The sequence below is a fragment of the Ciconia boyciana genome, chromosome 18 (genome assembly GCF_034638445.1).
Source record: "Ciconia boyciana chromosome 18, ASM3463844v1, whole genome shotgun sequence".
NCBI classification, from domain to species: domain Eukaryota; kingdom Metazoa; phylum Chordata; class Aves; order Ciconiiformes; family Ciconiidae; genus Ciconia; species Ciconia boyciana.
In genome coordinates this window covers 3,145,060-3,167,177 of record NC_132951.1, presented here as the reverse complement: position 1 = coordinate 3,167,177, position 22,118 = coordinate 3,145,060, and the positions used below count along the sequence as shown (strand labels likewise).

Here is a 22,118-nt window from a genome sequence, read left to right as displayed (position 1 = left end):
CGTGCTCACTAGCCATCTTCCTCTGGGAGCTGCAGCTTGCCAGATCCCGAGCCGGTCCGTGGACCAGGCTTGCTCGGGAAGGTGGGATCCCTATGAACCTGCCTGGTGGGTGCTGGTTGATGGCGCTTGGTGTGCTGGGATGGGCGCTGCCCTGGGTTTTGTTGGGAAAGGGTTTGCTTATATGCAATTTAAAAAACAAACAAACAAACAAAAAACAACCCCCCACCCCCCAAAAAAAAACCCAAAACCACAAAAAACCCCAAACCAACTCTGCTTTCTTAATTGCAGGAGGTGATGCTAGCTGGAGCTGTAGCAATAGGAACCCCTCAAAACTGTCCCTGTCCCCCAGCGTGGCTGGGTGTCACCCCGAGTCCGTCCCTTCCCTCCCTGTCTGTAGCAGCGCGGGGAGCGATGATGGTGCTGAGTGCTGCAGTCACTGCAAAGGAATGTGGGCAATGAAATAAATGCATCGCTGGGCCATAACTCCCCGGATCGTGCGTCCCGCTCTGCCGCTTCCCGTGCATCGGGCGGGAGGGGATTCATGTAAAAAATATGTGAACAGTAAACAGTGGGAGAAGTGGCAGAGGGATGTTTGCTTAGCCCTGCTTGGGCAGAGCTCTCCTCTCCTGAAAGAGATAATGGCAAAGTCACGGGATGGTTTTAATTCGGGTTTTGAAAGGTAAGAAACTGATAACGAAGTGCCTCTACGTGGCTGCGCAGCAAGAGGTTTTATAGATGCAAGTGTGAGTCTCTGTGCTTTTGTGAACTTCTATTTGTGAAAGGTTCTAAATCTTAAATAAGAATTAAAGCTAAATTAAAAAAAAAAAAGTGTAAAAGTGATCCAAAAAGTTAGTTCATTTTGTTTAATAACAGGTATGGAAACCTTTTGCGTGTTTGGACTGCAGCAGCAACACCGATGACTTTACACATATCTTGTGTAGTAGGACAAATGAATTCACTAAAATGGGCATTTAGCAAATCTTGGTGTAGGTGATCCATGTAGTTGTGGATTTATGGTTTTGTATTTCTAAGTTCTTTTTGTTTTTAAAAAAACCCCAAGCAACACAAACAAAACCAAACCAAAAAAAAGCCTTATTGATAGAGAGCCATTAAAGCACTTTGATTTGCAACGAAATGCATGTTAAATCTGCAATTCTTTTGCTAACCCAAAGCATACAAACACACGTACATACTTACACCCCCCCCTTCATCGGAGCCTTTAGACAGGTTTAGCATATACATATGCAAATTTTTTACATTCAGGTTACTTGGTTTGAAAGATCTGACATTATTTAACGATCGATATCAATATTCTACAAAAAGCTATGAGATCCATATTTTAAATAAATTTTTAAAAAATCTTAAATTTTGTTGGCTATAGAAGAGATGTGACTACTCCTGTCAGGGTGCTACGCAAGTCTTTCACACTATACGTGTTATCTACACTTAATTGCTCCTGGTGACCACGTCTTTCAAGATTTTGAGCCCAGCCAATCTTGTCCTCTCACACCCAACACGCACTCACGGATCAGAGGAAGAAAACCGGTTGTCACGGGTTTTTGCACCTTGCAGGTGTGCAGACCGGTTCACCCTTCCCGTGCAAGGCCTGGCTTGCAGAGCCCCGGCCGAGGGCTGGGTTTGCCCCTGCCCGCACAGGCAGCGGCCGTGCCGCCCCGGGCCGTGGGGTGCCCTGCACGGGGGTCCCGCACGCGGCGGGGACGCCCCGCACCGTCACCTCCGCCCTGCGACTTGTCTGCCCATGGCGGGGTCCGGTTTGACCCGACTTTCTCTAGAACGGGTTAAAGGTTTTTAAATTAGGATTTTAGGTAGTTGCTGTAAGTCAAAGAAGGGCTTTGTAGTGTTTCGAGTGTAGATATGAGTTGAGTTTAAAAAAACCCAACAAAACACTAAGCAAGTGGAACTGATAATTAAAGGCCTATTTACATGTAAAGAATTATTTTAAATGATCTGTCTTTCTCTCTGCTTTCTGCAGAGGAACAGAGCAGAGGCTGGGCTGAAAATGAAGCTGGTTTTCTCAGCTGACCTTCTGGCACACAGGCTTTCTCATTTACTGCTGCCTCGGCGTCCGCACGCATGCACACAGGGCTTCAGCCCTTCATCTCGGCACCTGCAGTATATCCATTAATACTTCCAGGTCTTCAGGACTCGCTGAGAAGCCCTCTAAACAGCTTCTGATCTCTTCTGGCTTGTATAGCCAACGCCTGGAGAAGTGGCCGGCGAGCTGCTGCCCCGTGTCAGGGGCTCGGTGCGTCTGACGAGGATAAAAAAGGCACAGTGGAGCCTTTGATGCTTGGAAATCAATTAACTGCAACTTCTGCTATATTTAACGTTGCTTCAAAACCTCCAATTATCCCTCGCATTGGCTTTTGTCGATCTAACATGTTCCTTTCAGCTTTGGTGACAATAACATGTGAGTAAGCAGAATACCCAAATTTCTGAACGATGGCTTGTGGCAATTTCCTAATTTCCTGAGTGAGCGCAGGCTTCTTGGGGTTTCATTCCTGTGCCAGAAAGACTATTTGCTCCTACAAAGTTCTTCATTGTAATAGGAAAAAAATCAATTTGATTACTTTCATGTCAGCATGCATGTCTAATGGCTTAGAAGTTATTGCAGCCATAAAATATACAGTATCATTTCTCTCTCACTCTGAAATTTGACAGGATTAATATAGTCAGCATGAAATCTTAGTCATAAAGTCGACCATAAGTGATGGTAAAATTAGCTGCTGAAATCGTCTGCTTATGGAAAGCATCTTCTGTTTTTCCTTCTGGGAAAAAATATCAAGGGGCTGGCGTGCGGATCGGCACGGGAGCTTTCTGCATTTCAGGCTCTAATACAAATACGTCCGTTTCATCTCGCGCTCTTCTAACGAGAGAGATGGCGAGCGCCGTTCAGCTCTGCCGTGTCCCCGGCAGCCTGGCGTGCAGGTTTGCAGCCCGTTCTCGGCTGCCCGGGCGGTGGAGGTGGTGGTGGGGCTGGGTCTCGTGTCCAGCGCAGCCGCGATGCGGGGACCGTGGCTCTCCCGCATCCCGCCCTCCCCTGTAAGTCATTCCCTGTGTGAGCCGAGGTACGTTGCAGGGCCTGAAAAGCATCTGCCCCTTCAGAGGCCAGACTTTGGGTTAGAAACCGGGGGGGTTTGTGGTCTGGCCCTTTGCCGGCGCGTGTCCTTCAGCGGCGGGTGATGTTTGCCTGCCCGGGGGTTGAGTGAACAACGCGCCGGTTTATCTCGTGCAGTGCGAGCCTTGTCGTGGTTGAAAAGCGGTTTCTTTCCATGGGTCAGTGCTCCGGTGAGGCTGGAGGGAGGTGAGGTCCAGGTGAGCTGAGCTTTGCCCATGGTCTTCACCCATGGGCTTTAGCGGATGCTCTTCCTCCCGGTGCAACCTGCTGCCTTCTAGTTGGTCACCGCTGTCCTCCTCCCCTTGGGAAGCAGGCTGACCACCTTCGTCAGGGCGGGAGAAATGCCCCGTAGAAAGCTGCCTCGCTCCGAGCTGAGATTGAGAAACCTCTGCTCGAAGCTGAGTTTCTTCCAGCCGAGTGACTGCGCCGGGTGCCAGCGGAGGAGCCCAGCAGATACCCGGGGCAGCCGCTCCTTCCTGCTCATCCGCCTCCAAAACTGCCCTTGGAAGGGGAGATGAAGTGCTGGGGTTAGGCAGGGAGATGTTTGCTGAGGTGTAATCCTTCACCAGCCCGGCCTTTGAAACTCATTAATGTTTTTGTTTAATGACACCTTGTTTCGGCTGCCTTGTGTAAGGTGCCCATAGCTGTTTTTTCTGCTTATGAAGCCGGTTCCAGAAAGAAGAAAGCAGCTGGGCGTTGGTATCTTTATTATCAACTTTAAGATTAGACCAAGGGAAGACAGCGTCTCACATCCGGGCATCATGTACCCACCCCATAAGGTCCAAGGCGAGGGTTTCATTGCTAGCCCTTGGCTTGCTTGGCTTTGCAAGGGGAAACCTCTCCTGCCTCTTGAGCCAAGACGTGCAGGGTTTTACTTCTCTGGGGGGCTCGGGGGTCCCTCCCATTGCATCCGGACGCTCCCGCCTCCGCTGGAAGCTGTCGTCCTGCTGGTTTCACATGTTCTGCCTCCCTTGGCAGCCCGTTGTGAAAAGTTAATATCTGGTCATTGGTTTTGGCTGCATCTCCAAGGCAACTTCATTCATACCCAGCTCCCGGTTCATACCGATCCAGACATGCCTAGATGACTAACTCCCATCTCCTGTTACACCGTCCCAGGAGAGTTGTTAACTCCTTCGGCCCGGGGAGGTGGTGATACAGCAGGGAACGGGCAGACGGAGCCGGTGGGTGCCGTAAGCACCCGGCAAATGCCGACTTGCTCTGTGCCCCCTCCGTCCTTTCTGCTTTGCTGCGCTTCCCAGCGCCCCGTCCAGCCTGCAGAGCAAAGAGCTCGTCACTATTTAAGATCCTTTTCAGTGCAGAAAGGTCTCCGACTAAGTTTGTTTCTCCTGAAATTATTATGCTTCATTATCCTTTGGTTTGGGCAGAACATTGCCTTTGGGATTTAAACTGACTGAAAAATTTCATTTGAAAAAAGGAACTTGGCTGCACAGTAGTAATACACTCCGAAATGCAGCTAAAATTTAATTTTGCATTTCATGCAAACCGAGGGGTGATTTTCCTCCAAGGGGCAGGCGATGTGGTGAGACCCCTGCTTTCCCGGCGCGCATTGGGGGTCCGTGAGCCCTGCGAGACGGAGCTGTAACAGGTTAAACGTGGAGACGCCCGGCGTTGCTGCAGCGCCTGGTCCCTCACTGATGTGCCTATTTCTGTACGGGTTTGTCAGATAGAGATTTACAGCCCCCAGAGACTCCTTTTGATTCTCACCAAAAGATGTAGGAAGGAGGAAAATGAGCCAAACTCCGGGGTTTTTTTGCTGTTTGTTTCTCTCACGGCAGTGCTGAGAGATGCCGTTGCACTAGATGTTATGTCCTTATAATCTGCACCGCTTGCTGGGATGGGTCCCGCAGCACCCGGCGATTCCCCATCGGGGCGAGCGGCCGGTCCCCAGGAAAGCATCCGAGCCCAGGAAGGAGTGGGGCTGGGAGTGGGGCAGAACAGGTCTAGCTCACACCAGCACCAAGCAAAATTTGGCTTGAGCTCGATGAGCATGGCTAGAACGCGATGCGGTTCAACATCACTCTTCCCTTGGTGCGTTTGAATACTGACGTGGTCCCTGTATCCGACCTGGATGTCGTGATGCTGCTTTGCTCGGGGTCCTCGAGGTGATTTGGCAGGAGCGTAGGCACAGGTAGGAAAAGCACATTGGGTTTTACTGGTCACATTCCTGTCCTCCTTGCAGCCTAAGTGGGGTATCGCAGCAGAAATCAAGGGTCAAGATAGCCCTGAGGATCGCTAAGATGTACAAACTTGAAACCCTGTTAATTTTTTAACGCCTAATGCGTTTTGGGAGATCCGTTATGCTGAAACATCAGGCAGAGAATTAAACACACCGGGAATATGAACCTGCCGCGACTCGTGACCGTGCCCGAGTGGCTGGACAAGGCTGCTCGCCGCAGCGGTGGTGGTACGCTGTGGAAGAGTTAATTAGAGAAATATCAGAGAGATTACCCCAAGGACCTGGGGTACAACTCGGTCGGAGACCGCTACCCCGTGCACCACGTATGAAACCCGCTGTCTCGCCAACCTCCCTCCTCCGGGTGCTGCTTTCCCTTCCTGGAGAAGAAAAACTGTTGTAGGACTGTTTGAAATGTAGCTGCTATAACTCTTAAATTTTAATAATAGATTACCATTAGTATCAGCCTTATATAATGCACACCTCATTATTGCTTACTCGGAATAATTTCTCAGCCTCCTTATAGAACCTTGGAACTTTATTTGCTGAGTATAAAATATGCAGAAATGCATGAATAGTTTTAAGACTTGGTACCCTAAACTAATACAGCGTGCTTTTTTTTTTTTTCCTGCACCATGATTGAAGTCAAATTAACATATTTACCTTCAGTGCTCCCAGGAGTAGCATTAAAAAATTCAAGAGGTGATTCAGAATAGTCTCCGATTTGCTGTGTTTAAAGCTGGATTTCATTTCTCAATAAAACCATGCAAGCACTTGACTCCCTTTCAGCTTTGCAGCCTCTTTCCTCCCTGTGCAGGTCCTTGGACTTATCAACAGATGGTAGCAGTATTATTACCGCCGCATTCCCAAAAGGAAGCTTTTTATTTTATTTTATTGGTTTTTCAGGATGGGGGAGAAAGCAGGGACAGAGAATAAGGGAGGGAGGGAGTTATAACGAATAGCACAGAAGCATAGCTGCTGTTTTAATCTGAAATAAAGAAAAGTATCGAGCGTGATTGTGTCTTGCTGCCTGCGAGCGCTGGTTCGCTGTGTAATGTTGGTTACGTTATCGTGCTCTGCCTCAGTTTATCTGTATGTGATAACTGTTTCCTAGGGCAAATCATGAAGCATAATTTTTGCTATATGTTGACATCTTCCCAGCAAGAAAAGCTGTGTAAAGGCAGGGGTAGGAAATGGAAATGGTTGCTCTATTGCCCAGTGGTTTCTTTATTCTTACCAACGATTACCCAGGAGCTGTCCTGCCTGTGCCGTGATTTATTCCTACAGCTGTAGGATGCGGCTCCTATAGCTCCCAGGATTTCAGACCCTGCGACAGTCAGGCTCAGGGGGGCAAATTTGTGCCCGAAGCCCCAGGCTGCTCCACCATCACCTCTGCCATGGGCTCTGCCGGGGAAGCACCGTCTCTTAAGCGTATCAGTGCTGCAGGGAAAGCTTCGACCCTATCGGTTTTCCTGACCAGGTAATAAATATTCTGGGGAGAGGATCTATGTAGCAAGCCCCGGTACTTGGAGTCGGTACCCTCCGAGTGGAACAACTCTGCCTGAAAATTTTGTTTACCATGGACTAGAGATACTTGCAGCAGCTTTTTTTCCACGCCTGCTCCTAGATTAGGAAGTTATTTCAGCAGATGTTGTTTCCTAAGAAAATGGGTTAATGCTTGGTGGTTAGAACAGTGTGGCAAAAAAGCTTATTTGTGTGAGGTTTTGGCTAATTGCCTTGCAAGTGTTACAGAGCGTTGCAGCAAATTTCCTGAATTTCGCAATCACGATGGTTCTGGTCTAACTGGCCAGAAAGATTTTCAAAAATACAAAAATAAATGGAAAAATAGAGGCAAATCACTTGCTGGGTTGCTCTAAAAAGCTGAAGGACCTTAAGTCTGGGGTTGAAAAGTCTCCAGGTGTCTGAGCAAGTAATTGAGACTCGCGGCTGGACAGATCTCAGAGTTTTATCATCTTTTAATTGATGAAAGGTGGATGTTGCTCTGGGGCAGGCCAGAACAAGCCCCTCTTAGAAATAAGAAGTAATTCCCAGGCTGAGTTCCCTGCGAGAACTGGGATGTTTTTCCTTCCCAGTTCACGGGAACGGGAATGTCTTTGCAGGGTTGTTGTGTGGGGAGGGGAAGGCTGCCGGTGTGCAAACCGTCCTCTGCTCCGAGGGCAGGGACCTGGGGAGGTGGTGGGTCTCAGCTCTGGCGTGGAAGCTCTTTCTCAGCGTGGAAAGCTCTCGTGGGCTTGTTTTGTCCCTCGTTTTGTCCTGGGAGGTGAGTGTCCGGGCGCCGCAGGGACTGCCTGGGGCTGCTCTCGTCCCGGACCGCCGGCGGTGTGCTTCAGGGACGATGCTGCTGAGCTGGGGTTACTCTTTGGGGTCACCCCCGTTCTCACATGCACATGGTGCCCAGCCCCATTGGGGCTTTTTTCCCCGCCTGCTCCTGTGATGAAGGACCAAGGCTTGTATTCTGGGTTCCCCAATTTGGGGGCAAGCGAGGTGGCTGCCGCCAGCACCCAGCCCTGCTGCTGCCGCCTCCTCCCGCTCTGCATCTCCACCGGCTCCCCTGGAGCAGGGGCACCGCACTGGCAGGCAATAAAAAAAGGGAGAGGAGATGTATTTCACGCACTTATGAAATGCATCTGTGGAAGGTACCAGTGCAGGTGAAAACAGAGCCTGGCCTGAGAAATGGGGTTGTTTTATGTTTGATAATACCCGTGCAATGAGTCCTGCTGCTCCGTACGGCGATGGTCGCACCACGTGTCTCGCTAACGTAATGCCATCTTGGTGGGGAAAGCTGCCTGTCCCCGGTCTCGCCCACCGGCATCCCAGCCGCCGGCGGCAGGACTGCTCCCCACCGCTGCCTCGGCTCGCGGGCACCGATCCTGCCTGGGACTGATGGAGCTGGAAGCTGCTCTGGGACAAGAAGGAGTTTCAATCTGCACACAGCAAAGCCAGCAATTCAGTAAGAAAGGCAGGTGCGCAGGAAAATGCAAATCAGGCGTTGCTATTTCTAAGAGCATCACTGTAAAAAGACTTCTACTGTGTTGAGAAGTGCGATGGCGATGAACTGCGGCTGGCAGGGCTGGAAGGAAACCTCGGGCTCTCTGCTGGGCACCTCCGCGCAGCCCGCCCTCGGGATGCTCTAGGGAAGGGTGGCTGCGGTGTCCTCCTTCAGCCGGTCCAGCCGTCCTGTGCCGCGGAGAAAACCTATTTCTGGGCCAGCGTCCCCGGGGCCGCGTGCCGGCAGAGCTGCGGGTCAGGGGCTCACGGCATCGGCCAACACCGCATCCCCACGCTGCTGGTTAAATTGCTAATTAGATTCCATCCGAGCAGCAACATCAACCAGTAATAAATGGACTTGGCTTCATAAACTTAGCGCTTAAATATTTTCCCAGGCAGGAAAAAAAACATTTGCTTTCCATGCAAAACATATAAATCTTGGAAAAGTTCCCGAAGCTGCATGTTTAACTGTTCAGATCTGTGCCTTTGTAGAATAGAAGTGGTTATTCCCCTGCATAATTATTTTTCTTTTTAAAAGGAAGCTGAAATGTTTGCGAGGAAGACATTTTAAGCGACTGCTGGGGATGAACAACAGTGAAGGGAGAGTCAGGTTTAATGATGATTGCTTCGCTTTGCTTTATCGCTGTCGGAAGTGAAGCACCTTCTCCTCATCCCCTCCCCACAAGGACTAACCGCAAATGCCACTTCTACCGTTGTGTTTTGGGGCAGTTTCTGATTGTCTTAGGAGTTTTATTGAAACATGTATCTGGTTGCTAGTTTCTTTTTAATCCCACCAAAATACAAGGGCTGTTACTGGAGTTTATTTAACGCGATGGAGTCTTTGTATAGTTAAAATTGCGGATGCTGTGTAAAACACGGGCTCTCTCCTTCCTTCCCAATGGCCCTGGTGCAGAAGATGCTGCAGTCGGATGCTCCTTTATTTAACCGTGGGCAAGGGGGGAAAGGGAAGGGAGCAGCCTCCTCCAGCCAGGCCAGCGTGGAGGGGAAGGGCCACCGGTGCCACTCGCCCTGTTTCCGTCTGCTGCGGTGGCAGGCGAGGGGTGCCCGTGGGAAATGGGGCGGGGGCGGGGGGCTGACACCCAGCAGGGGGGCTTCTGCCTCCGGGCACCGGCACCACTCGCCCAGGATGGAGATTTCCAGAGCGGCGGGTGAGCTTTCTGCGGAGAGATCCGTCGGTTATTTCCTGTACTGCCCCTCCCTCGTGCTCACCCCACGAGACACCCCCCTATAACTACATAAATGTAGAGATACAGAGCATAGATTTATTCTTGCATAAAATCCCCAAGGAGATGCTGTGGAGACCCGTCTCCACGGCTGGCGTGATGCACAGCCTGCGTCGGCACCTTCCTGTCCCCGTCCTGGGGGTGCAGGTGGGCAGCCGGGGCGGCAGCACCCCAGCCCCGCCGTGGCACGGGGATGCCATTAGGGATGGGGACTGGAGAGGGAGAAGCGGGTCTGCGGTGAGCATCCTGCCTGGAATAGGTCAGGTTTTGGCTTAAGGACAAGTGAAATGAGTTTGGTGGTCTCCTTATTTGATGGACAAAGATTATCGGGGTTTTCTCGGAGCTGGGATAAGGTGGGGTTGGGGTGCACCAAGCCGGAATTCGCCCAGGATGGCGGTGCGCTGGAGGAGGCTTTTCAGCACCTTGGCCCTTCATGAGCACCACGAGCACACGCTTTGAAAGAAGCTAGGAAATAAAAACACACAACGGTCTCCTATGCAGAGAAAAAAACCCCAATAACCATCCTACAGCTTCTCTCCACGAGCACTTTCTGCATGCTTTGCTGTCATTAATAGTCACCGTTCCGGAGCTAGAGACGTTTAATTTATTTGTGTTCTCCTAACACCTTTCTGTTTCATAACAGTAATCACCTCTCCGGGTTTGGCCGGGCAGCAGCGGTGTCTGCCGCGCTCCCTGTAATCCAGGAGTGAATCAAAGCAACTTTTTACAAAACAAGATTCTCTCACTGTTGCAAAAGAGCTTTGGGGAAATCTGGTTTTTGTGGTTAAGGATCTTACTCTGATGCACAAGGAAAATTATGTGTAGCTTTTATTTGGCCCAAAGGATTCTTACAACATTATCCGTATTTCCTTTAATTTGTGGGATTTCTAGTAAATGGGCTTAAAAATAGGTCCGGGCAAGATGCCAGGGTACATACGAACAGCAAAAAGGCATTGCAGGCTGCGAGGAGCTCACTTTCACTTCTCCCTCGGCGCAGGCTGGGGGGACGGAGCAAACGCTCACCTTTTCGGGTTAAATTTAATGATGTCTCTGGAATTCTTTGGAAGTCGATATTGCAGAAAAGATCCTTTAACTCTTTAATAGAACCGATGCAATATTGTTGTTGAGCTGGACACAAGTCTGGAAAGGGAGCAGGACAAGCTGTAGTGCCAGGGGAGGACAAGAGCATGGGGGGACCCAGGGGGGACCCTCACACAGGTCCCTGGACCTGCTCACTGATGGGATTTGGGCACCCTGGAAACCCGGCGTACGAGCAGGAGCAGAACATGGTGATGATACACATTTTTTTTTTTTCCTTCAGCTTTTCATTCTCAGAAGTCTCTTTAAGCCTTTTGTAAGATGGGAAAAATCTAATAAGGGAGAGGCTACGGCTCAGAGCCGCGCTCCCAGGCGGGGCGACTGCCGGGTGCCCGGCTCCCTTTGGTAAGATTTAGCTGGCTCGCTCTTCAAAATCAGTCTCGATTCAAGTGACTTAAAAATGCATTTTTCCCTGGGGACAGCCACCCACAACCGCCTTTCATTAAGATGTAGTGGGATTATGCAGCTGGAGTCCCTGGTAAAGGGAAGGTAAGTGGGAAAGGATGCCGGCCGCGCTGTGCGGCAGCCAGCGCGCCTCGCTCCGCGTTCCTCTGCTGGGCAAGGGCGCCTTACGGCTTCCCCAAATGTGCAATTTTTGTCCTACTCTTTCAAAATCTGGTTCATTTGATTTTAATTAAATCTTTGAGGATACATCTGTAAAACTTTGAGTACCATGCATGCTGCGCCTCTCTGTTGCAAGTAGCTTCTTGGGAGATGAAGAGGAGGAACGGGGAGATGGATGAAGAGGAGGAGCAGGGAGATGGATGAAGAGGAGGAAGGTTTTGAGCGTCCTGGGAGCAGCAGCAGTGCGTCGGATCGGTGCGGTGGGCGAGGAGCGGCGTCTGGGTGCGGGGAAGGGCAGGAGTGGGCAGCAGGGCCAGGGCTGGGTTGGGGTTGCTGCAGGTCCTGTGGGTCACGGCCACGAGGAACCCGCCTTGCGGTGCAAGCTCACGCCGTGCCCCTGCCAGCGCTCTTGAACTAAAAACGTGCATTTTCACGTGTTGGTGGTGACGGACTTCCATAAAATCAAGAGGACCCCGGTGCCTGATGCAGAAGTGAGCTTGTTAACGGGAAATTATTTATGCTGTTGGCAGCAATGTGCTAATAATACTTTTCGTCCGAGGATATCGAGTTGCTTTACAGATATTAAGTCCCCTGGTGCCTCTGTGAAGTGGGGGAAGTGTGGTTAATTCGGTTGCACAGGTGAGGACACCAGGCCTCAGCTCTGCCCCGCGCCGAGCGCAGCCTGGCTCCTCTCCTGTGCCGCGCTGGGACCGGGACCATGCTTTTCCTTAAAAGTTGGTAACTTCAGCGTTGTCGTGGATCACGGTGGCTGGGAACCGAAGTCCCACGAGCCATTACCCACGCCACCCGGCTCCCCGGTGCCCTTTTGGGAGGAGACAGGTGAATTTGCTGTAGCTCTTCTAATAAGGGATGATGTCCGGGATGTGCCCGGAGGGTCCCCGGCTCCGTGACGCCAAGCCTTTCCATCGGCCGGCACCGCCGGCAGTTGGACGGGATCTCGAGCCTTTTCCATGGGACTGATGCGGGTGGGTGCCGGTGCCGCAGCGGGCGCAGGAGCACCGCGGGGCAGCTCCCAGCTCCGAGGGCTCTTCCGTGTTTCAGGAAAAAGCAGAGCAGAGAAAAACACCCCGTGCTACCTCGGCACGGTTTTGGTAGGTTATGAACAGAAATCATCTGTTTCTCGTGGACTGGGAGCTGCTGAATGCAAGCACCCCCAGACCCCTCTTTTCTCACGAAACCTCAGGGTTTAGCAGTTTCCAGCCCCGGGGACGCTTTCCCTCCCGCTCCGGCTCGCGGTGCCGAAGCACCAACCTCCAGCCAGCCCCGCGCTGTGGCAGAAGTTCACATTCAAGCTGATTCTTCAAATTTACCTCCTTTGCTGGAGATCAGCTTTCCCGGCTGCCCCCGAGGAAAAGGCTCCCGTTAGTTTTTTTAAAGACCAAGGTTAAAGGAGCAGCTGCAGCGCAGCTCTCGGCGGTAAATGCCGGTGTTTTAGGGGTTGGGGAGGTGAGCTGGGGCCAGCGCTGGCCCGAGGGCTTGTGGCCGGGGCTGCTGATGGGGTCCACGTCCATCGCTGGGGCTTGGGCGTGTGAGCTCCCCTCTTGAAACAGTGTCCTCCCCGCTACACGCCTATAAGCCCCTTTGATTTTTCTTTTAAAAAATAATTGGGTTTGTGCGTGTGGCGTTTTGGGGCTTTTTTGTTTTGCTTTTTTTTTTTTTTTAAAAGATTTTTAACTGAGAGACAGCAAATTTAATATTTTCTGTGTCTTGGATGTGTTGTGATTTACATTTGATTTTAGGCATAATTAGAAATGCAAGTAGAGCGCTTTGTGTTTTACCTCTGCTTCAACTATTTATGGCATGATATGCAAATGAAGCAAGCTATGAATATTAAAGATTAGAGTATGTTACAAAGTATCACTGTCTTTAATGAGTTCGGTAATGGGCACAGGCTTTGCACACACTTTAATATGGAGGTATTTTATGTTGTGTGCCGTCTCCGCGGCTCTGCAGCTATCGATGCCGTGTTTGGTTACATCCCAGGAGAGCGGGGCCGTGATTTAAACCCTATCGAGCCCCGGATCGGCTGCAGTAGGTAGGTGCGATTTCCAAGCGTGCCCATGACAAAGGCGGCTGCGGCTGGCGAAGGGTGTTGATGGATTATTTCACAGAGACTGTTTCAGTTCTTGTCTAGGTCAATCCGTTTCATCTGCTGCAGCGTTGTAGATGGATCGGAGAATATGAAAGCGCTCGTCGACCTTTCAAGGTGCTTTGCAGCACTGGGAGGGAATCTTAAACACGCTCCTGCCAAAATGGAGCTGCTGCCTGTAGCATCACATACACCCCAAGAAATTAATTTTGCCGTTCCTCACCAATTAGGCTTATTGACATAGAATTATTTTGGGGGTTATTGACACATCCGAAGGCATTTGAAGGAACATCTTACCTACTGGATAGCAGAGGGTTGGGAAGCGGGGCTCCTCGCATTAACCCTTTCTTGCCATAGGAGTCTGGGCAGCCCGGTTAGCACGGTTTTATCTCTAAACCAGTAAACGGTTTTATCTCTAAAGTAGCGTCATAGTTATAAAAGAGGAAGGTAAGGGTGGGTTTGGGCGCCGCAGTGCGTACAGAGATTTCATCCACGGGTAATCTGAAGAACAAACTTCTGCTTGAGCAGCGGGGTCCCTGCGGGATGCAGCGGATGCTGCGGGGTGATGCCGGGGGATGCGCGGCCGTGGGGAGTGGGGGAAAAACCAGCCAGATATGGAAAGCAAGGGATTTTGAGCCGAACGGGGCTTGGGGAGGGTGGGCGGCGGGGAGGGAGAATGAAGCATGCCCCAGGGAGCGTGCTTTTCAGATTTGAGGTATTTAAATTACAAATTTTGATGAGGAAGATTGTCAGCAGTATTCAAAACAGTGCTTAAATTCTTTTGAAACACTGTCGAGCTGTGCTGTGGCAGTTGAAAAGTTTGGCACACAAGAACTTGGCCCAGAAGTTGCTGCTTGGGTTTTTTTTTCCTTTAAAACTTAATTCATCTGTATTCAAGTATCCCACATGCTTAAGAAAAAAAACCCCACCAGGCTCACACTGGTTTGAGACAGACCCTTGTGTGCGAGGGAAGCTGCAGAAGTGATTGCTCTCTAATATTAGGGGGTTTCCTTGTCGGTTAATGAGCATTAACAACTATTTATACTTGTGTATTTAAGGGGGAAAAAAAAAGAATTTTATAACGCTTGTGTCTACTCATAAAAACAACGAGCAAACTAAACTGGGATTTAGAATATGCTAGTGATCCACTGGATTATTAATCCATATGCATTAGCTATACCTACTTTTTTTGATGGGTCCATCGGTGTTCATTGGTGTGGGATCAGCTCAGTGTTTGCAGCCCACGTCCGCAGCGTGGTGTGAACGTTGGGGACGCTTTCTCACCTCCAAGCACTGACCCTCCTCTGCTGCATGAGGCTTGGATCTCCGTTAAAGCCCCAAATTTAAGCAATATATCCTGTGCTTTAGCGAGAGCTGTGCCTCAGCGGGGCTGTCCCGGGGACGTTGGCTGGTCAGCTGTGGCACAGCAGCACAAAACTTGTAAGGTGTTAGTGTTGGCTCTAAAGATGTACTTGACCATATATTATATATATAAAAAATATAATATATTGACCAATTATATTATAATATCATATACATATAATATTCTGGGCTGCAGAGTTGTCTGGGGGTGTTTTTGGGTGTGTTACAGGAATAGTCACATTCTGAAGCTTTGGGCAAAATTTGTTGGACGGGTGAAGGGTTTTGTTGCAAGAGCAGAGAAGTCAGAAATGAAGTCGGTGCTGAGTCTCGTATACCTCGATGCTGCAGTTCCGAGGGTGGGAGCTGAGCCTACGGGGATTTTTCCCCCCGGGAAGCAGGGAGAGAGAGAATTGTTTGCTGAAGTGTAAGCAATAAATGCAGCGTATGAAAAATGCGGGTCTTCTGCTTTGCCCCTGTCGGCCTGGGGAAGGTGGGCATCAGGTTGAGGTGACCACCTCCGGTCACAAAGTTTAGGTTTCTCAGAGTTTTTGCTCAATGACCAGAAACCTCAGTTTTGAAGAACACCCTGTGCCATCTAGTATTTGCTTCTATAAACCTGCAAGTACAGAGTTAAATTTCTGCAGTATATAACTTTCCTTTTCTGCAAGCTTATATTTCCATTAAGGATCAAGCTCAGATGCAATTGTAGCTTCGCTTTATAGAGTATTAAAAGTTTAATGTATAAATGTCTTCCTTCGCCAGAACTTTTTGGCAGTATTGTTTTCCAGTACTGAAATTTCTACAAAAAGATGGAGATCCCGATAGCTGCAAGGGCTCTGCCGCCCTTGAAGGGTTAATTATATGATGCCTACTATTTTTTCTTTTAAAGCAGGGAGAATAAGCTGTAGCCAAAAGTAAAAGTCATTAATTTTAAGACAGAGATGTAAGCAAAGTTTCCTTCCCCTCTGCAGGTTGGTGAGGGTAGGCTATGCAGTAATTGAAAAGTAAAGGCAATTGAATTACAGGCTCCTGTCCAAACGGAGCGCGATTTCTTCTTCTTTTTTTTTTTTTTTTTTTTTTTTACAACCTCCATTGCATCAGAACTAGGCAGTATTCCTGATGTTCTCATGTGTGTTAATGCTGACTCACAGACTAACTTGCACAAGAAAAAAAACACACAGGCAGCTCCACCATACTAGGTAATGAGCTCTAGCAAGAAGCAGCGTCTGATGTTTTGTAAGCCTTTTTTAATTGACCTTTTAAGATATTTACTTTATTTTAAGGCTTTCTGTTCCGTAGTGGCACGATGGTAGAACTGAGTCATGCATGTTATATATTGCTAGCTCTGCTGTTGTGTACTAGGAGTGAGGAGAATACAATTCAGCATGGCACTTGTCTTTTTGATGTGTTACGGATGTGAATTAATGTTTGCGATGGGATGCAGGCAATGCATGCTTTGCAGAAGGCATGGTAATGGGGTGCTGTATGCTTTCTGGTGGACGTAACTTAGTCGGGGTCTTGAGCTTTTATTAGATTGCAAAAAATTAAATTCTGCAGAATAATTGTATTTTTTATCCATGTCTCTCCCTTACCCTTTTCCTTGCAGCAATCTGCAAAAAAATTAAAATGTTGCATTTGCTATTTTTCCTTCTCCTTGCTTTGAGAGCTCTTAAAATCAGTGATAGATAAGGAAAAAAAACCAACCCTAATTAAAAAATAATGGCAATAAGATGCTTCGCCTTGGCTGAACGACTGCACTTTTGGGAGGCAGCAGCCTGCCGGGTGGGTGACCTCGGCGGCGGTGTTGCACCCAGGCTGCCGGTGACTCACCTTGCAGCAGGACGGAGCCCGGGGAGCTGCCACCGGTGCCGGGGCTGTGCCGGGGTCCCCAGGCAGAGCTCCCGGGGCTGCGTGGGGTCCCCAGGCAGAGCTCCCAGCACCCCATCCCCGGGCTGCCCTGGCAGAGGGGCTGCGTGCGCCTGGCTGGGCTGGATCATCAGCATTAATTTAATTCGCTTTTCCATCTTTTCTCCCATTCCCCTGCCCCAGCCTCCAGGTCTTTACTTTCTGTGCGAACTTTTAGGGTTATAAAGCAAAGGTGGCTCCGTGCTGCACGTCTGCTGCGTGTGCCTTGCTTATGTGTTACTGAGTAATATTTGCAAATTCAGTTTCTGCTATCTTAATAAGGCAGAAATAATCTTCTTTCACCCATTGCCACTGGCTGCTACACTAAAAATAGGGTACGTTAGCACTGCTCGCTGCTTGCCACTTGCAGCATTTCAAAAATAAATACTTTGGAGCTGCAGAAACAAATGCTGCAGAAGAGAAGAGGAGTCTCGGCATGACTGTCATTTGATTACCAAACTTAACCTTGTTTTCTTTCCCCTGCCAAAGACGGGCATTAAACTGTGCAGGCATTCACGCTGTTTCACGTTTGTGCCCCAGTCCCTCTCCCTTCCCCTCCCCAGGTTTTCTCGCCCCGAACCCCGACACGGGCAGAGGCTGGGCTCGGTTTTGGGGTAAGGGGTGCAAAGACTTTTCTTTTTTGCTTCTCAGTTCCCTGACACGGCGACCTGCGGTGCGTGGGGGGTATGCAACAGCGTGGACCTGAAGTGCATTTTATTTGACTTTATTTAACTATTTATTTTTATTAAGGCGGTACAGCGGCTCCGTGCTCGGGGAATGGTACTTCGCCACCGAGTTTTGCAGTTAGCTGTTGCATATTTTCCTTCGGGCTTATGTAAAAAGTGCATTTCCTTTTCATTAAGGGGGGGGGGGGGAACCCAAAACCCTGTAGCAAGAGCTGGGCGGGTGGCTTTGGGGAGCCCCTGCCTGGCTGGGTGACATCTCCCTGCCAGCCTCAAATCCAAGGGTGGGATTTTCCCCCTCTCTCCTCATTTACAGAAGAAAGGGAAGTTTCCTGTGACCCTTTGGGGCCTTCAAGGGCAGGACTTTTCAGCTCTTTTCTTTCGAGGGGCTTTGGCTGGGTGGGGGGAAAGCCCTCGCCCGCTTTGTCTCCCACCCCCGGAGGGTCCCTGCCACCTTTGTCCCTGCCCCGGCCGCTGCCCAGCGCTCCTTCCCGCGGGAAACCGGGGGCTCTGGGGATTTTGGGGTGGTTTTTTTGTTTTTTTGGTTTTTTTTGGTGGGGGTGAAATCTCCAAGTCTCTTTGTAAGTTGGCTAAGGAAACGGATAATTTAAATACATTATCTAATTATTTCTGATAACTCCCAGGGGAGCCTTGATGCCAGCATCTTATTCTAGGTCAATGCTTTTCTCCTTTGTTGTTGTCGCCTCGCCCCGACCTTTCAGGCCTCGGAGCAGGAAAATAGTTTAGAAAAGAGCAAACCTGCTTTCATCCCCCCCCCCAAGCATGTGAACGCTGAAACTGAGAATTCTCAAACTCTCCTGGAAGTTGTATCAAATAACAGCTGCATTTTTTATGAACATCTTGTGACAAAGGCTATGACTTCACAAAAATCATGCAGACATGTACAAATTGTCCTGCTATATCCAAGAGCTGGAAAAAAGAGGCTGCCATTAGAAAATAAAACGATGTTTTGCTTGAATGGTCACATATCTTAAACGATTGGGGTGAGGGGGGGTGGCTGGTTTTAATCCAGTTTTCTCCAAGTTTTCCCGTTTGGTAGGAGGTGTCCGTCTGATGGTGTGTCACCTGTAGGACATGGCAGCCCAAAGGGGACTGGATTTTTTTGGGTGGCGATGGCGTCTGGGGGCTCCTCCTGCACCCTGGGGCACAGCTCAGCTTGGGAGACGAGCTTGCAAACCACAGTTTACATCTGTAATTGCTAAGGTCATTTTTCCTGCAGCACAGTTCTTCCCATGTCAAATGGACTGAAGCCATTTCAAACCATTCAGAAGTAGCTTGGTGCTCTATTTAAAAAAAAAAAAGAACGAAAGAAAAAGGAAAAAGCATATTTAGTAGAGGAGATTTTTTGAGTTAGACATTTTCAAGTGTTATTGCATTCCCTATCTAGGCACAGTAATATTGTGTTGCTGTTGTTTTTAGGGGATGTGAGGTGTCGTGGTGAGCAGGTTCTCCATGGCTTTCAAGGGTGGTGAGCAGGTTCTCCATGGCTTTCAAGACTGCTGCCTTTTATTTCTTGGATTTTTGGGGGGTTTGGGGTTGTTGGTGGTTAGTGGTTGTTTTTTTTTCTATATTCTGGTCATAAAAAGACAGGGTCAGAGGGGAGAGGAAGAAACAAACATCCAGCAGTCCTGGCCTACGGTTTATTGAAGTGGTTTGGACTTTCGCAGCTCAGGGGTACTGCTTTGCTCACGTTCCTTGCTGCTGTTTCTAGACCACAGTTACTTTTTTCCCCGTTTCCCTGTGAGCACATTTCAGGCCCTTTTTTCTCCAGGAAGACTGGAGGTTTCGACCATCACTGAGTGCCACCAGCAAGCTCACCCGCTCGTTCAGCCGCGTTGTGACCAGCAGCTACAAAATCTGCTGGAATTGGAGAAAAGGCCACCGGGAGCTGGAGTGATGCGATTTTGGGGATGGGATCCCTTCAGGGTGGTTAGGCCAGGCTGCAGTCCTGTGGAAGGCATACCCTGCGAGGGGTCAGTTGTGTGGAGCATCTTGGTTCAAACTCTGATGTCTCATGGGAGGTTTTACATGAAATTTTCCGGTAATTTGCTAGGCTGGGGCACTGTGGTGCTTCTCACTGGCTTAAATGTATCCTGAACCAGCACAATTTTGGTGGTTTTAGAGAGAGACATGGGTTCCTCCGGGCGTGCCTGGCTTGTTTATAGAGCAGATTCTAAGCAGTATTAATAATTGATGTCTATTTTAAGTTGGTTTGTTCCATGCTACCAAGCTGTCCTTGGCGGGTCCCACTCATCCTGCCCTGTTGGGTTTCTCCGAGGCAGGGGCTTGTGAGCGGGTGCAAGGAGGTCCCATCCAGTGCCTCCCTGGTCTCTCCTCCAGCTCTAAGGGAGCTCTTGCTGGAAGAAAAGAGGAGGAGATCCTTCTCCACCCGCGCTCTACCATCTGCATGGACAAGGCTTCCTTCAGGTTCCTGAGTGGAGAAGTTATGTTTCTGTCAAGCACATTTAATGTCAGTAATTTGCACAGATCCAGAGTGGGTCTGCATTTGCCAGGGCAGACTCCTTTCCTTCTCCAACAGAGGTTGGTGGTGGTGTGGCTGGAAGAGGTCTTGGGCTCTTGGACTTGGCTGTTGTGGTGTCATCTCTGACCTCCTTGCAGGATGTCACCTTCGACCCCTCTCGGTGCCTTAACCTCCTCATCAACACCAGGCAGAGATCTCATTGACCTGACACCCGGTTTGGACGAACCCGTCGGGCGCTCCCGACGGCATGGAGGTCCTGGAGGTCCTCGGCTGGGAGCGTCACGGCTCTGCCGAGCGCCGGGAGGCCGCAGGTTCTGCGGGATGCGGAGCAGACGTGTCGGTGCCCTTTGCTGGAAGCGCAGGGGAAGGCAGCCAGCCCCGGGCGCTCGGGAGCGGCAGCAGTTTGCTGCTGTGGAGTTGAACTTAATGCACCAAACATCTGTTTGGACGGTGGAAGCGGAGGTAGCGCGCGATCGGCAGGGAGGGGTCGCGCCGGAGCATCACCGGCCCCGTCTGCGCTCCCTACGCTTATCCTCCTCTAAGGATGGCTTCACCTCTAATCTCTTAAATTTTAACTGTGTGTGACCATCCAAGCTGAGCCATTGCAACAAATCCGAGAGCAATAGCAGAAATAAAAACGCTCTAGGCAAGAGAGAAGTAAGCAAAGTGAGGCCCCACCCTCTTTCCCAGAAAAAAGCACCAAACATGCTCAATAAATGCGAAGGTAATTTAAAATCTGAATCCAGGAGACAATGTGACTAGGATTTCATTACTTAAGCAAATGGATTTGCTTTTAGTGGATTCAGCCACAGACTGAAAGAAGCTTTCCCCAAGGGGTAAACATTTTTTCCTGCATTTGAAAGGCTTTTGGGGGCGGGGGGGAGTTGGTGGGGGGATCAGGACTGTGGCTGCCCACGGAGCACCTTTATTTGGGGCAGATTTGGGCATTCCCAGCGCTCTCCTTTTGGGCTGGTGGTTTTGGGGAGCCCCTGGTGCAGGGTGGGGGGATGCTGGGGGATTGGAGGATGTTGGGGGGATGCAGAGGGATGTTGGGGGGATGCTGGGGGATGTTGGGGGGATGCTGGGGGATGCTCGCCGCCTCCGCCCCACGCCTTCCTCCGGCCGCAGGAGTTAACCAGCAGCAGTGCCAGCTCTGCAGACTGTTTGGAATAGTTTAAATGCTTTGACACTCTGGATGTACTAGATGGCAGGGGAGGCAGTTTACAGCGTAATTCATATGCAAAACTGCACTATAAATTTAAAACCTGTCTCAGTTGCCGTGGCACCACTAAGCATTTCATCAGCATACAGTACAGTATTTCTGCCATCTTTGTTTGCATTGCAGTGACTCATCAAAAGTCTGTCTTGTACCAACACTGAGAGCATTCCTCTGGCACTGATATTTCTCTGTTTTTAAAGCTTCGGTTTGAAACTGGCATTTACTTCAGGTCTCTAATCAAAGGGCTCTATTCATTGCAGAGAGCAGCCTGAATGTTAATCTGCATCCGGCCTATTCATTTAGATGCTGTGCGCTGCCGGGGAGATTTGACTTGGTAAAAGCTTGAGCTACAGCAGATACAAACCCAGGGTTTGATACTATATATTTTTTTTCTTTTTCCCTCCCCTGAGCGACCGTCGTCGCTGCGTATAGCGTGGCGGCCGGGGCGATACGGAGGGACGCAGAGCCCCTCCGGCGAGCGGCCGCGCTGGGGACGGCCACTGCTGAAGGTACGTTCGCTCCCAGCCAGGCGAGGGGACCGGGAACTTCCTCGCTCGGAAGAATTTTTTTTAACCATGCAGATACAATTAAATTGGCTCCGAGTGTGTTCCCTTTTCTTCCTGTTACCCCGTGGCCTTGCAGATAGGACTTTTTTTTTTTTCCCAGCAGTGGGAACAGAGCAGCTCTTTGTGGGTTATTATTTTCTTTCCAGAGATTTTTTTTTTTAATCTTTCTCAGATAAACTTCTCCCCCCCCCCTTTTTTCCTATATTGTTCTTATGAGCTTTCAGTACTAGTTAACCGTAGTTTTTCTTTGGTAGCATTGAAGACAAACAGGATTTTTAAATCTCCTGGACGCTTGCATGGAGCTTGCGGGGGGGACGGGGGGGTTTGGGCTCCGGCTCGTGTCGGTGAATCCGCAGTGATTTGCTTCGCTGGAGTTTCAGTGCACGGGCTGCACTAACGCTACCCGCTCCGCCGTTGCACGGGGTTTGTGCACGAGGTCCCTTCGAACGCAAGGCTTTATTTGGTCGGTGAGAGGAGGAATTATCCCCGTGGCCAAAAGGTACAGCTGGCCTTGAAGAGCGG

The 22,118-nt window shown here is 49.9% G+C and overlaps 1 protein-coding gene across 3 annotated transcripts in view; it reads left to right on the top strand.

Annotated features, from left to right (window-relative positions):
- Window positions 1-22,118, top strand: part of NACC2 (NACC family member 2) — a 64,902-nt gene that overhangs the window by 18,660 nt on the left and 24,124 nt on the right. The window contains exon 1 of one of the 3 annotated variants that reach the window (XM_072882966.1): window positions 15,891-15,956. The exons of 1 other annotated variant lie outside the window; for it this stretch is intronic. The gene's annotated coding sequence lies outside the window, so the exon portion shown is untranslated. Of the gene's footprint in view, window positions 1-15,890; window positions 15,957-22,118 lie in introns of those variants that run through there. One more of the 3 variants, XM_072882967.1, reaches the window with a different exon arrangement.